The sequence below is a fragment of the Ursus arctos genome, unplaced genomic scaffold, assembly GCF_023065955.2.
Source record: "Ursus arctos isolate Adak ecotype North America unplaced genomic scaffold, UrsArc2.0 scaffold_18, whole genome shotgun sequence".
NCBI classification, from domain to species: domain Eukaryota; kingdom Metazoa; phylum Chordata; class Mammalia; order Carnivora; family Ursidae; genus Ursus; species Ursus arctos.
The window spans coordinates 24,545,714-24,566,731 of NW_026622852.1; the positions used below are offsets into that span (position 1 = coordinate 24,545,714).

Genomic DNA, 21,018 nt, shown 5'->3' on the forward strand with positions numbered 1-21,018 from the left:
GGGTGGCTCAATTGGTTAAGCATCTGCCTTCCGCTCAGGTCATAATCTCAGGGTCCTGGGATCAAGTCCCACATCTGGCTCCTTGCTCAGCAGGGAGCCTGCTTCTTCCTCTCCCTCTGCTGCCCTTCTTGTGCTTTCTCTGTCAAATAAATAAATAAAATCTTTAAAAAACAAAATAAGTAAAGGAATAAAGTTCCAATACATGCAATAACATGGACGAACTTTGAAAACAGGGTGACAGAAAAAGACCAGAGAGAGAGAATTTTTCCATTTAAATGTCATGTCCAGAATAGGCAAATGCAGAGACAAAAGTAAATTAGTGATTACCAGGGAAGAATAAGCAGTGATTGCTAATGGATATGGGTTTCTTTTTGGGGTGAGGAAAATGTTCTAGAAAGAGATGTTTGTACAACCTCATAAATATACTAAAAAACCACTGAACTATACTTTAAAGGATGAATTTTATGGTATATGACTTTTATCTCAATTAAAAAAATTTTTTTTCAGGGGTGCCTGGCTGGCTCACTCAGTAGAATATGTGACTCTTGATCTTAGAGTTGTGAATTCAAGCCCCGCAATAGGTATAGCGATTACTTAAAAATAAAATCTTAAAACAAAACAAAACAAGAAAACAGATGCCTCAGCTGTTTTGAGATGCCTCAAAACAGGTGGCTCAGTCAGTTAAGTGTCTGCCTTCACCTCAGGTCATGATCGCAGGGTCCTGGAATGGAGTCCCCACATTGGGTACCCTGCACAGCGGGGAGCCTGCTTCTCCCTCTCCCTCTGCTGCTCCCCCTGCTTGTGCTCACTCCCTCTCTGTCAAATAAATAAAATCTTAAAAAAAAAAAAAACTTTTCAGGGGTGCCTGCCTGGCTCACTCAGGAGAGCATTCAACTATTGATCTCAGGGTTGTGAGTTCGAGCCCCACATTGGGTATACAGATTACTTAAAAATAGGGGCACCTGGGCGGCTCAGACGGTTGAGCCACTGACTTCAGCTCGGGTCATGATCCCAGAACCCTGGGATCGAGTTCCCACATCTGGCTCCCTGCTCTGTGGAGAGCCTGCTTCTCTTTCTCCCTCTGCCTCTGCCTACCTCTCCCCCGGCTTGTGCTCTCTGTCAAATAAATAAGTAAAATCTTTTTAAAAATTTAGGGGCGCCTGGGTGGCACAGCGGTTAAGCATCTGCCTTAGGCTCAGGGCGTGATCCTGGCGTTATGGGATCGAGCCCCACATCAGGCTCTTCCGCTAGGAGCCTGCTTCTTCCTCTCCCACTCCCCCTGCTTGTGTTCCCTCTCTCGCTGGCTGTCTCTATCTCTGTTGAATAAATAAATAAAATCTTTAAAAAAAAAAATCTTTTTAAAATTTTAAAAACAAAAAGAGATTACTTAAAAATAAAATCTTAAAAAAAAAACAAAACAAAAAACCTTGGGGCACCTGGGTGGCTCAGTCGGTTAAGTGTCTGCCTTGGGCTCAGATCCTAGGATCAGGCTCCCTGCTCAGTGGGGTGTCTGCTTCTCCCTCTCCCCCTTCCCCTTGTTTGTGCTCTCTCTCACATTCTCTCTCTCTCTCAAATAAATCAATCTTAAAAAAAAAAAAAAATCTTTCCAAGCTTATAATGTGCAACTGGGATGTCAAACTACTACTCTGGGAATTAGTGGTCCTCAAAGTGTGATGTTAAGACCAGCAGGAACATCACCTGAGAACGTCACAAATGCAAATTCTCAAGATCATCCCAGACTTACAAAATCAGAAATTATGTTTAGAAAGACAAGTTTGTGTGTTTTATTCTTTTAAGCAATCTCTACCCTCAATGCGGGGCTCAAACCCATGACCTTGAGATCAAGAGTCCCACACTCCACTGAATGATTCAGCCCCGTGCCCCAGACTGGGCTCCCTGCTCAGTGGGGAAGTCTGCTTGTCACTGTGCCCCCACCCCCCTCCCCCCTCAGCTTGTGCATCCACACACACACGCACTCTCAAAATGAATAAAATCTTAAAAGTAAATAAATAAAAACTAAAAACTACTAAATCTAGCTAATAGTCTAGTGAGTATCCTTTCAGTGTTTTCTATTTGTTTTGCATCACTGTCATTCACTAGAAATGGCTGTATCATGTTTTTATCACAGAACATTGAGATATAAACAACTATGTAAAACCAAGACAGCCTTGTAATTATAGCACCTCATTTATCCTGTTTAGCTGCAGAATCCAGTATTATCGGACTATGAAAGAAAACTCGTTAGGGGCCAGGATGGTTTTGGTTCCAACACTTTTTGATACAAATGCCTTCTAAAATGTAACACATACTTCCTGTCCTTGAGAAATACAGTACGACAAACATGATTTAACTTCTGATTCTGTATGAGTTATTGTAACCATGTGATCGGTAATGTGGGAAATTAGTCTGAATTTATTCTTTTTGTTTTTTGTTTTGTTTTGTTTTTTAAGTAAACTCTATGCTCAACATCAGGCTCAAACTCATGACCTAAGATCAAGAGTCGCATGCTTTACCAACCGAGCCAGCCAGGCACCCCAGTCTGAATCCATTCTAACTCCAGGGCATAACTAGGAACTTGCTTTCCTAAATAAATCAATTCCTATCATTGTCTTGTCTGTCCTTGGCCTCTTTCTCTAAAGTGGCACCATTTATGTATCTGTACTTCTGGGCAGCATAGTATGGCTACTTATCAAAAATAGTTGTTTATTTTTCCAGAAATAGTTTCTGAACCCAAGGACAATGCAATGTTTCAAATTGTCATTTATTTTAAAATCATCTGCACTGCGGCACCTGCGTGGCTCAGTCAGTTAAGCATCTGACTCTTGATTTTTGCTCAGGTTGTGATTTCGGCGTTTTGACACTGAGCCCGGTGTGGGGCTCCATGCTGAGCGTGGAGTCTGCTTGATATTCTATCACTCTCCCCCCCAATCATGCTAAATAAATAAATAAATAAATCCGGGTTTTATTGGGGAGGGGGGGGCTTTCCACCAAGCCCTTGAGTAGTTTAAGCCCTCAAATCTTGATTTTCAGCAGTTTGCATAGTGACTTCTAGGACAGCTCAAGTGATTAAGAGACAACCTTACCCACCTGCAAGCATCCACTTATGTCAGCATGCATTTTATCAGGGAGGGAGGAAAGAAAGGAAAGAAAGAAGGCCTACTTCCTGAGTATTAACCCAAAAATGGTAATAAATTGCCAAGTGAATGCTCCCATCTCAAATTCTCCTGTCCCTAACCGTACTTTAATGTGGCTCTTTCCCAACCATGCTCAGCTGCATTAGTCTCACCTATCCTCTCTGGAGAGAATCAAGTCTCAAGAGTCATTAGAACAGGACAGCCTTAATACCAACAATAGTTTAGTCTGTAATAAAGACAGACGTGTTTGTTTTTTATTTTTAGTAGGCTTCATGCCCAACGTGGGGCTTGAACTCACATGTTCTACCAATTGAGCCAACCGGGCACCCCAAGACAGACATGCTTTCATAAATTTTTTGCCTTCACACCCTCAGTCCCATTCTCCCATTGCACTCCAACTCCACATCCATCAGAACAAGATTAACTGCTCAGCAGTGGCTCTGTCCCAAGGCCTTCCAAGGGAAAGGGTACGCAGGAGAGCTGCCTTCTCCTTTTGGCTTATTTCCTCTTCATAAGACCCAGTCAGAAAGGGGTAGAAAGGTGTCAAACCATAGGCTAACTGACCTAACCATCCTTGGGGACAGGAGTTCAATAAGCCAAATGCTTCTTTTAATCAAGTCATATCGACCACAAGCAGTCACAAAAATCAAGAATCTTTTATTCTTGATACTCTAAGCCAAAACATTACCTAAACTGTCAGTTTAACTCATTCCTTATTTTCAAGCACAGAAAAACCATAACAATGGTCAATGCAGGAAAATCTCCAAACTCCAAGCTGTGAAAGGAACTTCAAGAAATCCCATATCTAACAACACTCAAAAATGCTACCTAGTTCAATTCATAATCACTTGAAAGTTTTCGTTCGTATCTCACATTAATTTATTGTTTTGGTTTTGGATAAAGTGGCATCTCTACTAACCATTCTCATATAGTAAATTAGATATTACTGCTAAAAATGATTACATCCCAACCATACTTTCACAGGAGTCAAAACTTTACAAATCTCCAATTCTTACTGAAGACAGATGAGCAAGAATATTTCAAGTTATTCTCATTTTTCACATCTCTGTATGAACCATTTAAACATCTGACACTCAATTGTTATAAATACAAATATTTCACACTGTTTTATAAAAGTTCAGTGTATCCATTATTAAACCATTCCAAGACAGCTATATCATCTCTAGCTATTACTGTAAGCCAAAAATATAAATACCAATTTTTAAGTACTTCAGACCCACAGTTTTTCATTACAGTTCTCCAACCTTCCTCATGAATCCAGGATATAGTCTGTTTGTCTTAAAAAAAAAAAAAAAATGTAGGGGTGCCTGGGTGGCTCAGACGGTTAAACATCTGCCTTCAGCTCAGGTCATGGTCCTAGGGTCCCAGGAATGAGCCCTGCGTCAGGCTCTCCTGCTGAGTGGGGAGTCCGCTTCTCCCTCTCCCTCTGCCTGCTGGCCCCCCTGGCTTGTGCTCACGCTGTCAAAAAAATAAAATCTTTTTAAAAATAAATAAATAAAATGTATTTGTTTTATTCTAATGGCAACTTTATTACCATTTCACTCATGCCAAAAGCAACTTTTCTAAAAATGTCAGTTACCTAAAGAATGTATCTATCAAAATACAGTCATGCAATCCATTCAAATGTTAACACACACACCTGTCAGTTATACATCAGGCTCAGTTTTCATTCAAATACCAAATACGAAATTCCTTAATAAGGAAATCTCCTACCACTACTATTGAGAAAATATACCCTATCCTTTTCCTTCTCGCCAGTGTGCGTATAAAAACCTGTGCAACTATTCTCTATATCCACATTAATCTCAAAAACAAAGGCTTAGAAAACTTACCATCCAAGCACTCTGGGAAACTGCATGTTGTATCTTGTAAGCAATGACTATTTAAGCTGTATATCTCAAAAAGATTACACTCACTGCCTCCACTTCCTCACTAAACATCTCCTTAACTTTTAGTCTGGTTTCCCTCACCCTCTCACTCCAACAGTAGGAAAAATGCTATTCCCCAGGTCACTACTGACCTCCACCTAACTGTCAAATCTTTTTTTCTTTTCTCTTCTTTAACCTGTCTCTGGCATTCAACACATTTCGTAATTTTATTCCTTTGGTTTCTCAGACACCATACCATCCTGGTTCTCTTTTTCTCAAATCCTCAGCCACATCACCTCCTTCTCCCAGCCCTGGCTTGTAAAACTGTTCAATTCTTGAGCACATTCTCCCTTCCCACAAAAATTTTATGCTCTATTGGCATCAATAATTATCTCCAACTTCAAAGCAAAAGTGAAAGACCTTGTGTTTCTCCAAAGATTCAGCAAACATCTAACTGCCTACTAGGTATTTACACCTATAATGGAATTCATTCAAAAGCACCTTCATTTGAAGACTTGCAAAATTTTCCAAGTGATCAATATTTTTCAGTATTCCAGGGCTCAAAACCTTTAAACTATTCTTTTAATGCCATCATTTCTTCTTATACCCATTTAAGTCACAGAAGATTTAAGACCCTGGGTGGCTCAGTTGGTTGGGCGTCTGCCTTCAGCTCAGGTCATGATCCCAGGGTCCTGGGAACAAGCCCCACATCGGGCTCCCTGCTCAGTGGGGAGTCTGCTTCTCCCTCTGCGGCTTGCCCTGCTTTGTGTTTGTGTGTGAGTGTGTGTGTGTGAGTGTGTGTGTGTGAGCGCGCGCGCATGTGCGCGCGCACGCACCCATAAGTGCTGTTACATAAAAAAATCTTAAAAAAAAAAAAAAGATTTAAGACCTTATATCTATGCCTTCCTTTACAATTCTGTCTGCCATCAACTCAGCGTTAAGTACCTGAATTAAAGGTCACTGAATTTAAAGCCTCGTTGCCTTCTAGGAATAAGTTACGTAGCCCTTGTCCAGTACTACTTTTAATACGTCAGTGTCACATACATAACCCAGCAACTACATATATTATCAACTATATTATCAGTAATTGCCTCCTCTCTGGTTCATGGAAACTTCATGCCCTCATTTACTTGCCTGAACTACCGTAACTGTGAAACTGATTGCAAAGTGGCCTGTTTAATCTTTCAGAATACTGCTAAAAATCCATCACCACCTGTTTACAAAACAACTCCTTGATAAAATACAAATTCTTGGGGTGCCTGGGTGGCTCAGATGGTTAAGCGTCTGCCTTCAGCTCAGGTCATGATCTCCAGGTCCTGGGACTGAGCCCCATGTCAGAATCCCAGCTCAGCAGGGAGCCTGCTTCTCCCTCTCCCTCTGCTCTCCCCCACCCCATGCTTGCTCTCTCTGTAGCTCTCTGTCTTAAATGAATAAAAAAAATCTTAAAAACAGAACAAATAAAAACCTCTTTATTCCTTTCTGATTCCTACACTTTGGTCAAAATGGCCTTGCCATTCTCCCAAATTGCACCAATTTTTTTGCCTCCACCTTCCACAGGCATGTTTTCTCAACAGCATACTGAACATACCCCATTTTCTTATTTTTTGTCCCTTAACATAAACAGCAATTACTCTCTACTTGATGTCCATAACTCCAGGGCATTTTAGAGCATTTTAGGCCCTACTTAACAGCAGCTTGAGTCCCTTAAGTGTAATTTTCATATAATTGTATAGCTTTCTTCTGACTCTGTTCTCACAGTGTGCTATCAATTGCCACTTCTCAGTGCTGTGTGCCTGACCTCCTCACAGAATGCACCTAAATTGACAGAGGACTTAGAGAACAGCTCACCATGATGATTAAAACAGCTAGTAAAATCAGAATGAAAAACTGAAGCAAAGGCAGCACTTCTTTTAAACCACAGAAATCAGGTCCAACTAAAGGTCTGACTAAACCCCAACATATAAAATAGTTAAAGCAGGGCTCCTGGCTGGCTCAGTCAGTAGAGTATATAACTCTTGATCTTGGGGTTGTGAGTTCAAGCCCCATGCTGGGCATAGAGCTTACATAATTAATTAATTAAACAGATAAAAACAGATAAAAGTGAAATGGGGCCTAGTGGAACCAAGCACTGGAGTTCAAGGGTGCCACGTGCATCTCCGTCCCTTCATTTCCCCTCCAGTACAAACCCCCAGGCTTATGTACCACAAATGTGGACATTGTTTGACTTATCACCTAGCACTTGGCTATACTCCCAGAGAGCAGTATTTCAGACAGGTAAAGTAGTACAGTACTGTGATTAAGAACACAGGTTTGGAGTGGGGAGTGAACAACAACAGTTTGGAAGTCGCACAGACCTGCATTCTACAAATTACTAGATTAGGTAACCCTGACCAAGTACTTTACTCTTTCTCAAGCCTGGGAGGAGCACCAAACAAAATAATGTACCTCAAATGCTTAGTCTAGGTCCTAACAGCTACCATAAATACTAGTGACTATAGTATTAATGTTCACTGACTTTTGTTTCTGACTTAATTTCAAAATACTACCTATTTATTCAAACAATTTAAATAACTTTACTGAGGTATAGCAAATACTATAAAGTTCACCCTTTCTAAGTGTAAAATTCAATGATTTTTACTGTTTACCAATTATACAACTATTATTGCAGGCCAACTACACTCCAATAAAATCCTTTGTGACATTGGTCATTTCTTTGTCCCACACATGGCTGGACTGTCAAAAGTATTTAAACTGGTTCATGGTATCCTAGCTATATCGCATTACAGCTGCGATCTTTTGATAAAGTGAAATACGCATTGAAACAATTAAATAGAGTGCCTGGGTGGCTCAGATCATGATCTCACGGTCCTGGATCGAGGCCTGCATCCAGCTCTCTGCTTGGCAGAGAGTCTGCTTCTCCCTCTCACTCTCCCTCTATGTTCTGCTCCCCGCTCAAATAAATAAACAAAATATTTAAGAAATAAAAAAAAGGTACCGGGTGGGACGGTGAATGAATGAATGAATGAATGAATAAATAAATAAATAAATAAATAAATAAATAACAAATAGCTCAAATTGTCTTAAAAAAAAAAAAACAACCTCTTCTGTGGTAATAAAACAATAAAAGGCCTCTATTAACAAGATTTTTATTCTTGTAATCACCATCTGGACTGTTTTGTAATATACAGGGGTATTTTTCCACCATTACCTTAGCACTCCCAATCACAAGGAATTAAAAAGATACTAAATAACCTGAAGTACCAAAGCTAAGAATTTTCAAGAGGTCATACGGTCTCCAGCAACTCAAAGAAGTGTTTCACTAAGTAATCGATACATGAGGAAACTTCTCATCAAAATAAAATGAGCCCCAGATTGGGGAAAAACTGAGAGACTCAATAAGCTACAATTAAAAGCTGACCCAAAGAAAATAATGTGAGTAATTTAGAGTAACTTGGAGTGCCTGGCTGGCTTAGAGGAATATGCAACTCTTGATCTCAAGAGTCCTGAGTTCAAGCCCCACGTTGGGCATAGACCTCACTTGTAAGTAAATAGAATAGAATAGAATAGAATAACTTAGTTTCTCTTTGAGGTACGTGGCTGGCTCAGTCTGTACAACATGCGACTCTTGATCTCAGTCGTGAGTTCAAACCCAATGCTGGATGTAGAGATTACTTAAAAAATAAAAAATAAATAGGGGCACGTGGGTGACTCAGTCGGTTAAGCGGCTGCCTTCAGCTCAGATCATGATCTCAGGGTCCTGCAACTGGGCCCCACGTCAGGCTCCCTGCCCAGCAGAGAGTCTTCTTTTCCCTCTCCCTCTGCTCTTCCCCCTGCTCATGCACTCTCTCTCAAATAAAAAATCTTTTAATAAATAAATAAGAGTTTCTCTTTTACTAGCTGCTACAAATAAACTACCAATTATGGCCAAACAAAAGATACAATAATATAGTAATCAAAATAATAGCGAATTCTAATAAAACTGAACTATGGACACAAAATTCTGTTCGTTTGTGTTTAAAGGAGGCTCCACTCCCAGCATGGAGCCCAGTGTGGGGCTTGAACACACAACACTGAGATCAAGATCTGAGATGAAATCAAAAGTTGGACACTTAACTGACTAAGCCACCCTGGTGCCCCTTTTTCTTTATTTTTCAAAGATTTTATTTATTTACTTTAGACAGAGCAAGCTGGGGGGGGCGCGGGGGACAACAGAGTTGGAGGGAGAGGGAGAGAGAATCTGGGGCCGACTCCATGCTGAGAGCAGAGAGACCGACATGGAGCTTGACCTCATGCCCTGAGATCACAATGTGAGCTGAAACCAAGAGTCAGGCACTTAACCGACTGCACCACCCAGGTGCTCCTCAAAATTTTATCTTTAAGTAATCTCTACACCCAGCGTGGGGCTTGAAGTCACAACCCAAGATCAAGAGAGGAACGCTCCACTGACTAAGTCAGCCAGGTGCCCCTAAAATTCAAAGTGTTTCAACAAAAGAAACAATTATATGGGGCGCCTGGGTGGCTCAGTGGTTAAGCGTCTGCCTTCGGCTCAGGGCGTGATCCCGGGACCCTGGGATTGAGCCCCACATCCGGCTCCCTGCTGGGAGCCTGCTTCTTCCTCTCCCACTCCCCCTGCTTGTGTTCCCTCTCTAGCTGGCTGTTTCTCTCTCTGTCAAATAAATACATAAATAAATCTTTAAAAAAAAAAAAGAAAGAAAAGGAAAGAAAAGAAACTTCAGGAATTTGGCCATTATTGATCCTATAAGAACACAGGAACCACTGATTCAAGGAAGCCTCCCCAATATCCAAACTAAACTGATAGTGCTTTCCTCTGTTGCTCCCACAAGGATTCTGACTCCTAAATGCACTGTGTCTACTTCTGTCTTCCCATCAGAATGTAAGCACCTAGAGAACAGGGACAGTGCATTAACAACCTGTATCAATAGCACTTAACAGCTGCTAACAAGGTAGCAACATTAAAGCTTTGTTCAGGAGCACATCTACTTAGGAGCAATCATTAATGACAACAACAAACTATTATTCAGGCCTATCGAGGTTAACCTACACTCTAAGCATTTCACAGAAATAAAACACCATGAGAATTTACTCTCCAGGGTGCCTGGGTGGCTCAGTCGTTAAGCCTCTGCTTTCAGCTCAGGTCATGATCCAGGGGTCCTGGGATCTGAGACTGGCATTGGGCTCCCTGCTCAGCGGAGAGTCTGCTTCTCCCTTCACCCTTCCCCCTGCTCGTGATCTCTCTCCCACTCAAACACATAAAATCTTAAAAAAAAAAAAAGAATTTACTTTCTAAAGTTTTTTATCTGTGTAATAGTTTACCCTTATTCCCACACATCAAAAAGACTTCCCATTATTTTTTCAAAACCTGGAGTCTGCATAAGATTAACAAGATACACAGAATATTTTGTCTTTCTAACAGCCCAAGAAAGTCACACATATTCTACGATAAACTGCAATTTACTTAACAGTAGCAAGAATTATCTAAACTAAATAACAGCAGTAGTTATCTTACTTACCAGATAATATGACTGCCAATTATGCCTGATAAATGACAAAATAATCACTTAAATAGATTATCATTCAATATTATACTTCACTGTCAATACATAAATAGGGTAAAGCAGAAACTCTAATTGCACAGTAACAAAAGTTACAAAAGACATTTTGTGAACTGGGAAATCTAAATATGAATTTTTATCAAATATTATTGATATTATTAATTATATATACGTTATTTAATAATTATTCACTTTCCTAGGTAGGATTAGGTGACTGTTTATTATCTCTTAGTTTTAAGAGAAGCCCTTCCTTTATTGTAAAGAGATACTGCTAAGGAAATATTTAGTCATAATGTCAAGATGTTTCACTTTACTTTCAAAACATTCAGCCTCAAAAGATAATGTACATAGTAGAAAGACAAGTCAATATAGCAAAATACTAAGTAGTGACTCCAGGTCAAAGGTATACATGTGTCATAATACTTTCTGCTTTCATAGATTTGAAAAATATTAAATTAACAAGCTAAAGGAAACCAAACAGAAAAAAGAATCAAAACTGCAAAGAACAGAAAAACAACAAACACAAGACCAATAAAGACTTTGGTGGCAAAAAAATATATAAAAATATCTGAAATATAATCAACGATGACAGTCTCCATGCTCCAGTTAAAGAAGAAGTTGGCAGGAGATGATTAGCAAAGCAAAATCCAGCTGTGTGATGTTCATAAAAGATGTATCTAAACATCCCACTAGAACTGCCAAAAACATTTAAAAATTAAAGCAATACCAAATGCAGATAAGGATGTGGGACTCTTCTCAATTCAGTCTTGAGAATTAAGTTCTAATGTCTAAGGTATTTATTGTATTATGAATTAAACTTCTTCCCTAGGCTTCTAGAATGGTATCAATTATGTACACCCTCAAGAGAATTGAAAAAATAATCACTCAATTTTCTGTGCTCTGTAGTTAAGATGAAGAGCCTCATTAAAAATGACTATGTATCAAAGTTTGGGATCACCTAATAAAGCTACACATACTCCACACACAATCCAAAACTCCACTCCCAGTTACATAGTCTCAAGAAATCTGTTTGTTTGTTTTAGGGGGAGAGTCAGGTTGTGCAAATGTTCACAAAGAGACAAGAAAAATTTCTAATCACAAAAAACTGGAAATGACACAAACATCCATCACAATAGAGTACAATGTAGTACTCCTTACAATGGAGTACCATACTACTGAAAATGATTGACATTAAGAATCAACATGAATGAATCTAAAACATTTAAGAGTGAAAGAAATATCGAAAGAATCATACAATTCCATTTTAAAAACAAGACTGAGGGGGTCCTGGCTGACTCAGTCAGTAGAACATGGGACTCTTGATCTCAGGGTTGTGAGTTTGAGCCCCATGTTGTGGGTAGAGTTTACTCTGAATGAATGAATGAATAATTCAAGATTGAAAATAACAATATTAAACTATGTATTATTTATGGATTACATGGAATAAAAAGTATCCTAAAAAAATTTTTTTAATATATATACATATTTTTAAAGATTTTATTTATTTGAGAGAGAAGGAGAGAGGGCACAGCAGGGAGAGCAAAAAGCAGAGGGAGAGCGAAAATCAGGTTCCCCACTGAGCAGGGAGTCCTACATGGGGTTTAATCCCAGCACCCTGGGATCATGACTCCTGAGATCATGACCTGAGCCAAAGGCATCAGACACCCAACCAACTGAGCAGGTGTCCCTCAAAAAAATAAAAATTTAAAAAACCCAAAATGTAGGCTAATGGTTACCTGTGGGAAAGAGGCAAAGGAATGCCTTGGGAAATGATGGGGGCTTTTAGGTAACACTAATGCTCTATTTCTTGACTAGTCATTTTATTCTTGTTTTTGAAAAAACTACACGTTTTTATACCTCATATATCTTCTTTAGTATGTATTCTCTATTTCTCAATAATCATTAAGTACAAAACTATTATTACACCTTTAAGTATATGCTTTACATAAAGAAAAAAAGGATTTCTGGGGTGCCTGGGTGGCATCTCAATGGTAAAGTGTCTCAACTCTTGGTTTCAGCTCGGGTCATGGTCTAGAAGTCATGGGATGGAGCCCTCAGTGGGGCTCTGTGGAGAGTGCTTGGGATTCTCTCTCTCTCTCTCCCTTTCCCCTGCCCTTCCACTCACTCATGATCTCTCTAAAATAAATAAATCTTTTAAAAAGAAAGGATTTCAGGGGCACCTGGGTGACTCAGTCAGTTAGTTGTCTGCCTTCGGCTCGGGTCGTGATCTCAGGATCCTGGAACTGAGCCCCTGCTCAGCGGGGTATCTGCTTCTCCGGCTCCCTCCTCACCACTAGTGCTCTCTCTCTCTCTCTCTCAGATAAATAAAATCTTTTAAAAAATTAAAAATTAAAAAAGGATTTCTACTAAATGTTAAACCATGATTAAGTCATTTTTATCTTTCGATTTTCTCCAATTTTCTAAAATGTATTTTCTTAGGTAAAATAGTACTTGATAGCCTGACCCTAAAACCTCCTGTAAAATGGAAATCTCAAAAAAGAAAAGGAACAAACTGATTTGGTCTAAAAACAATGTAAGGCTTGTCAATCAATCCTAAAGCCAGTCTTTTTTTTTTTTCCCCTAGCCCTATTTCAGCTAAACCTGTATTTTTTTTAAGCCCACTTACTCTCTTGCTTAATGATTTGAAAATGCCAAACACACTATTATCAAATTAAAAATCGCACCCTTCAAAGAGCACACATTCCAGCTAGGTACACACACAATACAGGTAGCACTATGCATCTTGCCCAAGCCCATGAAAAGGGGTTGCAAAGGTATTTTAGGTTTTCCTCTGCCTGCTTGGAAAGCAGTACGTTATGTGGCAAGTACAGTCAGAAGGTCTACAACCTCTTCAGTTGAGACTGAGTGTTGAGAGTGTTTTTGTATGGGGATGAAAGGGCATATAAGGAGGCAGAAAAATAAAATGGAGAGAAAACAAAGGGAAGAGAAAATAAAAAAAGAAAGAGGTAAGGAGTGGAGAGAATTAAAGAAGACAGAGAAGGAGAAAAACACCATTAACAAGAAGCAATTCTGATCTCCTAAAAATCTTTACACATATAATATCTAGGAGTGGTCTGATGAAAAGATTAAGATTACACATAAAAATTTTTGAGTAATGTTCTGAGTATTACTAAATTGTGGACATACAGTATAACTTTGTTCTTTTTAAAGATTTATTTGAGAGAGGGAAATAGTGCACGCGTGCACTGCGCAAGTGCGGGGCAGGGGGCAGATGGACAGAATCTTTAAGCACCCACTGAGTGCAGAGCTGGACACAGAAGCTCGATCCCTGGACCCATGAGATCACGACCTGAGCCAAAACCAAGAATCAGGTGCTCAACAGACTAAGCCACCCAGATGCCCCCCCGTACAGTATAACTTGAAAGTTCCTATGTGACATCTTAGTTAAAAACAGGTTAATAATAGCAGTGTTAATAGTAAGAGACAAGGGGCGCCTGGGTGGCACAGCGGTTAAGCGTCTGCCTTCGGCTCAGGGCGTGATCCCGGCGTTATGGGATCGAGCCCCACATCAGGCTCCTCCACTATGAGCCTGCTTCTTCCTCTCCCACTCCCCCTGCTTGTGTTCCCTCCCTCTCTCTCTGGCTGTCTCTATCTCTGTCGAATAAATAAATAAAATCTTTAAAAAAAAAAAAAAAAAAAAAAAAAATAGTAAGAGACAAGGTTGCACCAACAGTAAGCTTGAAACTAAATCCAAATGAAATTCTCTCTAAAAATCTTTGAAAATATTCTCATAAAATTTTACGTTTTGGACCCAAATGTTCTATTACTTTCAGAGTTCAAAATGAAGAAAACAAGCTACACACTGCTAACAACTTTTCTAAGAATTCTGCATAGTCTTAAATGAAACACCTACTCCTTTATCTAAGCCCCATTTCATAAATTCCAAATAGTTACTGAGTTCCAATTCAATTGATCTCATCATCTAGTATAAAAATGAGTTATCTGAAAATTAAAATTCACTCTAGCATTCATTCCATGTCAGCAACAAATTCACAAACCTGGTCTTGAAAAACCTACACCAAAAAAATTTTTAACTCAATTTTTTTTTTTTAAGATTTTTTATTTTGGGGCCACCTGGGTGGCTTGGTCAGTTAAGTGTCCGTCTTTGGCTCGGGTCATGATCCCAGGGTCGAGATCAAGCCCCACATCAGGCTCTGTACTCAGGGCTCTCTGTACTCAGTACTCTGTACTCAGTTTGAGAGTCTCTCTCCATTTGCCCCTCCCCCCACTCATGCACTCTCGCTCTTTCTCTAAATTATATATTTTTTTAGTTAAAAAAAACCCCAAACCTGATTAATTTCGTTCTCAGACTTAAAAATGAAAAAAAAAAAAGAAAAGAAAAGAAAAAAAAAAAGGATTCCATTCCTGAATAATTGACAGGTGGGTCAAAATTATTTCAAAACTAACCACAGGCTTACATGGTGATATCCCCTGTAAGTCTTCCCTCTCTTTGCCTTCCTTCAAGTTACATCTTCACTCTCCTATGGGGGGGGGGGGGGGGTGAGGGAGGGAGGGGAAGAAAACAGCTGTTTCCAAGACCTATCAGTACCACCTTACCAGTCAACACAACCAACACAACCAGCGCCACACAGTCCACTTTTAAAGGACACTCCATTTACTTGAATTAACAAAGAGCGAACTGATATTTGCTGACCTTATAGGATTAATAAACAATTAAGATTTAAGAACAGAGAAACTTCGAAATCTGTGAATTCATGAAGACTCCTTTTGAGCGGGCATTCATCAAACCTTTATAACAGGCTTACACCAAAAACAAAAAGTGTCTTATAACAACAACACATCATTTTTAAAAAGGATTGGGGACTTGGGGTGCCTGGGTGGCTCAGTGGGTCAAGCATCTGACTCTTTTGATTTCAGCTCAGGTCATGATCTCAGGGTGGTGGGATCAAGGCCTGGGTGGGGCTCTGCACTCAGCAGTCACTTGTTCCTCTCCCTCTGCTCCTCCCTCCCACCTCACACCCCCTTCCCCCTCCATCCCCACTTGCACATGGTCCAGCTCTCTAATACATAAAATCCTTTAAAAAAAAATAAATAAAATAAAATAAAATAAAAAGGACTGGGGAATCAATACTTCAAGACTAACACTTCCAAAGTAAAGGCTTCACTTAATATCAGTTCAAAACTTCATCACTGGTTTACACTTTCTACATGTACTGTACTGTTAAAGGAGCAGAGAGAGCAACCAGTTCCCATCAAAACACAAGGGCCTATTGAAATTAACCACTCTTCTCCATGTTCTCCTACCATTTCTCCCTAAACAATAAAAGTCACTCAGGCTAGGGGCGCCTGGGTAGCACAGTCGTTGAGCGTCTGCCTTCGGCTCAGGGCGTGATCCCAGAGATCTGGGATCGAGCCCCACATCAGGCTCCTCCGCTGGGAGCCTGCTTCTTCCTCTCCCACTTCCCCTGCTTGTGTTCCCTCTCTCACTGGCTGTCTCTCTGTCAAATAGATAAATAAAATCTTTTAAAAAAAAAAAAAAGTCACTCAGGCTAATACCCAGAGACACTGCTAGTGAGCACCGCACAGGCTGCAGCAGTTACCAGGAAAGGGAAGCGAGGTGTTATTGTTGTTCTAGCCTTGTTCTAAAGGCAGCTCCATGTGACTGCTGCTGGGCCAGCCCACATTTAAAGAGAGAGGCCAAAGGAAACCAGAGCAGCAGGAAACAGGCAGGAGAGGCAATTATCAAAACCCTTTCCCATGGCCTCATTTCCATGCCACCACTTCCAGTCAAATTTCAATCACAACAAAAACTCCCTTCTCAGAATTGTTTAATTTCTGAGGGTCAGAAGCAACAAGGAAGCAAACAGGAAATCAGAGCTGTGGAAAACCAGCAAGATAGAGGTGGGGGAAATCTCATCACTGATGCCAACTAGCCTTAAGGAGGAAAAATCAGATGGAACATACTGGAGATAAGCAGAAGAGCAGTGTGGGAAACTAATCACTTCTGCCCAACGATAAGTTTGCACGGCAATGGCAGGATGATAGCCCCAACCAAGGGGCCCTGCAGGTAGGTAAGAGATACTGGTGACTATAAGACTCTATGGTCTCCAGAGAGTGGAATTTTTATTCTCTTTCCTGAAACAGGTAAGTACCATCCCAATTGAGGCACCCAATGCCTAGGATACAGGAGAACTTAGGTATTAGGTTCATCATCCACCTTTATTACACAAACTGACTCTAATAATTAGGATGTACAATACATGACAAAAAGTGAGGAATACACTACTAACATAACTCTTGGTTTAAAAAGTATACCATAAAAATTAATTAATTAAAAGTATACCATAATTGAAAATATAAAAGGCCTGCGCTCACCCAAAAAGTTAATTATATGCCCTTCGAATAAAAAAATGTTTGGATACCTTATAAATACCTTCAAAAGCTCTCAATTGTTAGGGCACAGAGGGGCTAAAGACAATAAGCTTAAATACTGACACACTATGTACCTCAGATATAAGTAGAAACCAATATCCAACAGAGGTGGTAGTAAACTACAAGATCATGTCAAAAGGAAATAACAGGAATGATGACGGGATCAACTCCTAGGGAGAACAAGGATATGAGACCGGGGTGGCAGCACTTGAGATGCCTGGGCAAAAAATCTGATTGAAAACCGAGGGGAAAGGGTGGGAAAGTGATTCTGAGGCGAAGAAAACGGAAATGTAATATACTAAAGAAATAATAACATAGAACTTTCGCTTACAGGGTGCTCTCGAAACTACATTGAAAAACTCTGATAAAACCAGACTAGAGGAACCGGGACTGAGGAGAAAAACGGAGTCCCCAGAATCTAACACCAAAACCTCCCAGAATGAAAAGGAGTAGAATCTAACTATTCCTCCGGGTAAACCGAGAAAGGCTACAGAGCGCAGAAGTTGGGCTCTAAGATGTCCAGTCCCAAGACTACCCACAGGCGTGAAAACGGAAAGGTGGTCAGAATGGGGAGCATCAGCGTGGCTCGGGAGCTCCAGCGGACACGCAGGGCGGGACAGAGGTGGGAGAGAAAACCACACCCTCCAGGGCAGAAACCCTAAAGGGGGGAGGGGAAGGCGCCCCCTGGGGTTGGGTGGGGCCAGGCTGACTAGGACCGGGGTAGGCAGGAAGAAGCACAGGACGAGCCGCAAGGAGAGGAAGGAAGACGCCCGGGCCTGAGCATGCCGAGGACGCATGAAGCTGGCGAGGGACGCTTGGCCCGGTCTTCATGAGTGGGCGCTGGGGCAGTATGAAGAGGGTTCGAGGAAAGAAGAGCTGAACCCAGGACTAGAAAGCGCACGCTGCCAAGCTCAAGGCTCTGGAACAGGAAAGGAGAGAGAGGGTGCCAATTACCGCTGCTGTTCTCGCTGGACTCAGGACCAGCTGCCGCCGCCGCCGCCGCTCGTTACCTGCCAATGTGCCTCTTACAAAGCGGCGGCGGCAGCAGAGGCGGCCCGGCCCGTCACGTGACCTATGCGTCATGAGCGAAGGAGGAGCCATCGCGCGACGCTCGCTCGGGGCTCATCAGCCCGCCCACAGAGCGCGTCGCTTCCTCCAGCCTCCCCCATGCCAACTAGGAGAGGCCAACAGAGCGGAGGCGGGGGTAGGCACCGGGAAGGAGCAAATAAGGGAGATCTTACAGAATTTCTCGTACTCAGAGTTGTCAGGAGGGTACTACATACCGCATCCAGGATGCCCACAACTGCAGCTTGTCGCGCTGTGATGACCTCACAAGGCACCGCGAGTCGCTCCCCTGCGGCCGCCTTCCTTTCATCACGTGATGTGGCCCAACCATTCAAGACAGGCCTAGCTTCCCAAACCTTGCGGGGGCGGGGGGAGGAATACTATCGCCAATACGCTGCACAGCAAAGACACTCACCACCGCAGCCTTTCCCTCACAGGTTCATAGACCTTGCATTTATGACTTAGTGCCGAGTCAAAGCCAAGAGAGAAAACAACATGGGCTTCTGAGACAAATACCAGTGAGCGCCGCTTGCCAAGGTGGCTGAGCGTGGTTGCTCCTGGGAAATGTAGTCCCGGCGGGGGGGTGGGGTTCCGCTACCACGTTCCCGGGCTCGCGCTCCGCTCCGCCCTCTGCGCGGGAAAACGCCAACGGCTAGCCGAGGTACACCGGAGTGGAGCAGGCTTTAGCAGGAATTTACCCAGGGCAGAAGGGCTTCGGGGCTTCTGTCTTGTTAAATGTGGGTGTTGAATTCTCCTTTACCAAGCCCCTTAGGCGTAAATTGATTAACATTTATTGATTGTTTACTGCATGTCAATACAACAATTTTTACTAAATCTTATAATCACCCCTTTGAGGCAGGGATTTTTCCCTGTACAGAAAGGCTTAGAGGGGCACCTGGCTGGCTCAGTCGGTAGGGTATGCTAGTCTCGATCTTGGGGTTGTGAATTCGAGTTCCAACTTGAATGTAGCAATTACTTGAAAAATAAAATCTTAAAAAATAATAAAATAAAAAAGGAAGCCTCAGAGAGGTTCAGTTATTTCTAGCTGAAAAGAACCAAACCAGATTTTAACCCTCCTCTCAGAAAGATCTCCAGGAATTAAGATAAAGGAGGAGATACTTGCTTTATACTTGTAGTATTTTGGAGTTTATTTTTTTTAAGATTTTACTTACCTATTAGAGAGAGAGCAGGAGCGGGGGATGGGGGGGAGGACGAGGGAGAAGCCGACTACCCGCTGAACAGAGAACCCAGTGTGGGGCTCCATCCCAGGACCATGAAATCATGACCTGAGCGAAGGCAGCAGCTTAACGGACTGAGCCACCCAGGTGCCCCAGTATTTTGGAGTTTAAAGTACTGATCTATTTGATTCTCAAAGGCAGTATCCCAGGCTGGTTAGGTACACGGACTTTGGAATACAGCAGGCCTTACCTCAATTTGAGCTTCTTTCCTTTGCAATAACGCCGCTTCACCAGTTGTGAAAATTAAATGAGATAATGTAGGGACACCTGGGTGGCTCAGCTGTTCAAGCATCTGCCTTCTGCTCAGGTCATCATTCCAGGGTCCTGGGATGGAGCCCCACATTGGGATCCCTGTTGAGCGGGGAACCTGCCTCTCTCTCTCTCTACCTACCCTCCGCTCTGCCTGCTTGTGCTCTCTCAAATAAATATTTAAAATAAATAAACTAAATAAAAATAAATAAATGAGGTCATGTAAAGTACCTGTTTGGCGCATAAACCTTCAATAAACAGTAGTAATTATTTTCACACCTGGTATGTACCCTTCGGGCACAGTAGATACAAAAAAGTATGGTGGGAAGGGAATTAGCATACACTTATCTTTGTGCAGGGCACTATATTAATTACTAACTAACACCTCAGTTACTAGTAGACCTTTGTAGGTTAAATTACTTGATGAATAACAATCGAAACCTTAACAGTCTTGCTCAGTTCAAGGGAAGCCTTTGTTATACATCTGAATTGATCAAAGAATGTTGAAACATTTCAGGCTGAAACAAAAATTATGACCATTCATGTATAGATGTATCTTATCTCTCTCTTTTTGACAGTGAGCTGGAATTGTGCCCAGTCAGTTCAGTCTTCCTCCTCTTTGTATTCCTGCTTTATAGAAATGTGTGGGAGAGTCCAAGATAAAACCACCCTTGGGAGGCAAAGACTTTTTTAATGGAAAGAGTACAAGAAACAATTCTGAAAACAAACCTGATTAACAGGAGCTGTCTCTGTGGAATGGGAAGGAGGGTTTGTGATTGAGGGTGCTAGTCAAAAGGGACTAATCTAATCTAAAACATTTTAATTTTTACATGGAGAAGGTACTGGTCTTTTAATTAAAGATAAACATTAAGGAAAGAGTGACTGGGGTGCCTGGCTGGCTCAGTTGGAAGAGCATGTGACTCTTGATCTCGACATTGTGAGTTGGACCCCCGGGTTGGGTATAGATTTCCTAAAAATAAATACATAAATAAACTTAAAAAAAAAAGAGGAGCACCTGGGTGGCTCAGTTGGTTGAGCGTCTGCCTTCGGCTCAGGTCGGGGTCCCAGGGTCCTGGGATCAAGTCCTGAGTAAGGCTCCCTTCTCAGCGGGGAGCCTGCTTCCCCTTCTGCCTGCCATTCCCCCTGCTTGTGCTCTCTCTCTCTCTCTCTCTCAAATAAATAAATAAAATATTTTTAAAAAGAGAGAGAGATCATGTGTTAGTTCTGTGACTTGTACAAGATATGTCACCTTTCCAGTCCCTCAATTTCCTCTTCTGTTATATTCAAAAACATCTGTCTTTTCTGTACCAGGCATAGTATGCTGGATACTTTCAATAAATAATCATTTATCAAGGGAGAAGTCCCACCTCAGATCTAGGATCAGAGAGAAAAATAAAGGCATCAAAGTCCTAAAACCACACTGATGATAGTTATTACCACCTGGATGTAATAGAAC

The 21,018-nt window shown here is 41.5% G+C and overlaps 1 protein-coding gene across 19 annotated transcripts in view; it reads right to left on the reverse strand.

Annotated features, from left to right (window-relative positions):
- The window catches only part of UBAP2 (ubiquitin associated protein 2), a 116,200-nt gene extending 97,828 nt beyond the window's left edge, over positions 1 to 18,372 (reverse strand). For 4 of the 19 annotated variants that reach the window (XM_026506363.4, XM_057313524.1, XM_057313522.1 and 1 more), the window contains exon 1: positions 17,965 to 18,065. The gene's annotated coding sequence lies outside the window, so the exon portion shown is untranslated. Of the gene's footprint in view, positions 1 to 17,964; positions 18,098 to 18,293 lie in introns of those variants that run through there. The other 15 variants (XM_057313520.1, XM_057313525.1, XM_057313523.1 and 12 more) reach the window with 10 other exon arrangements.
- Positions 18,373 to 21,018: the final 2,646 nt, after the last annotated feature.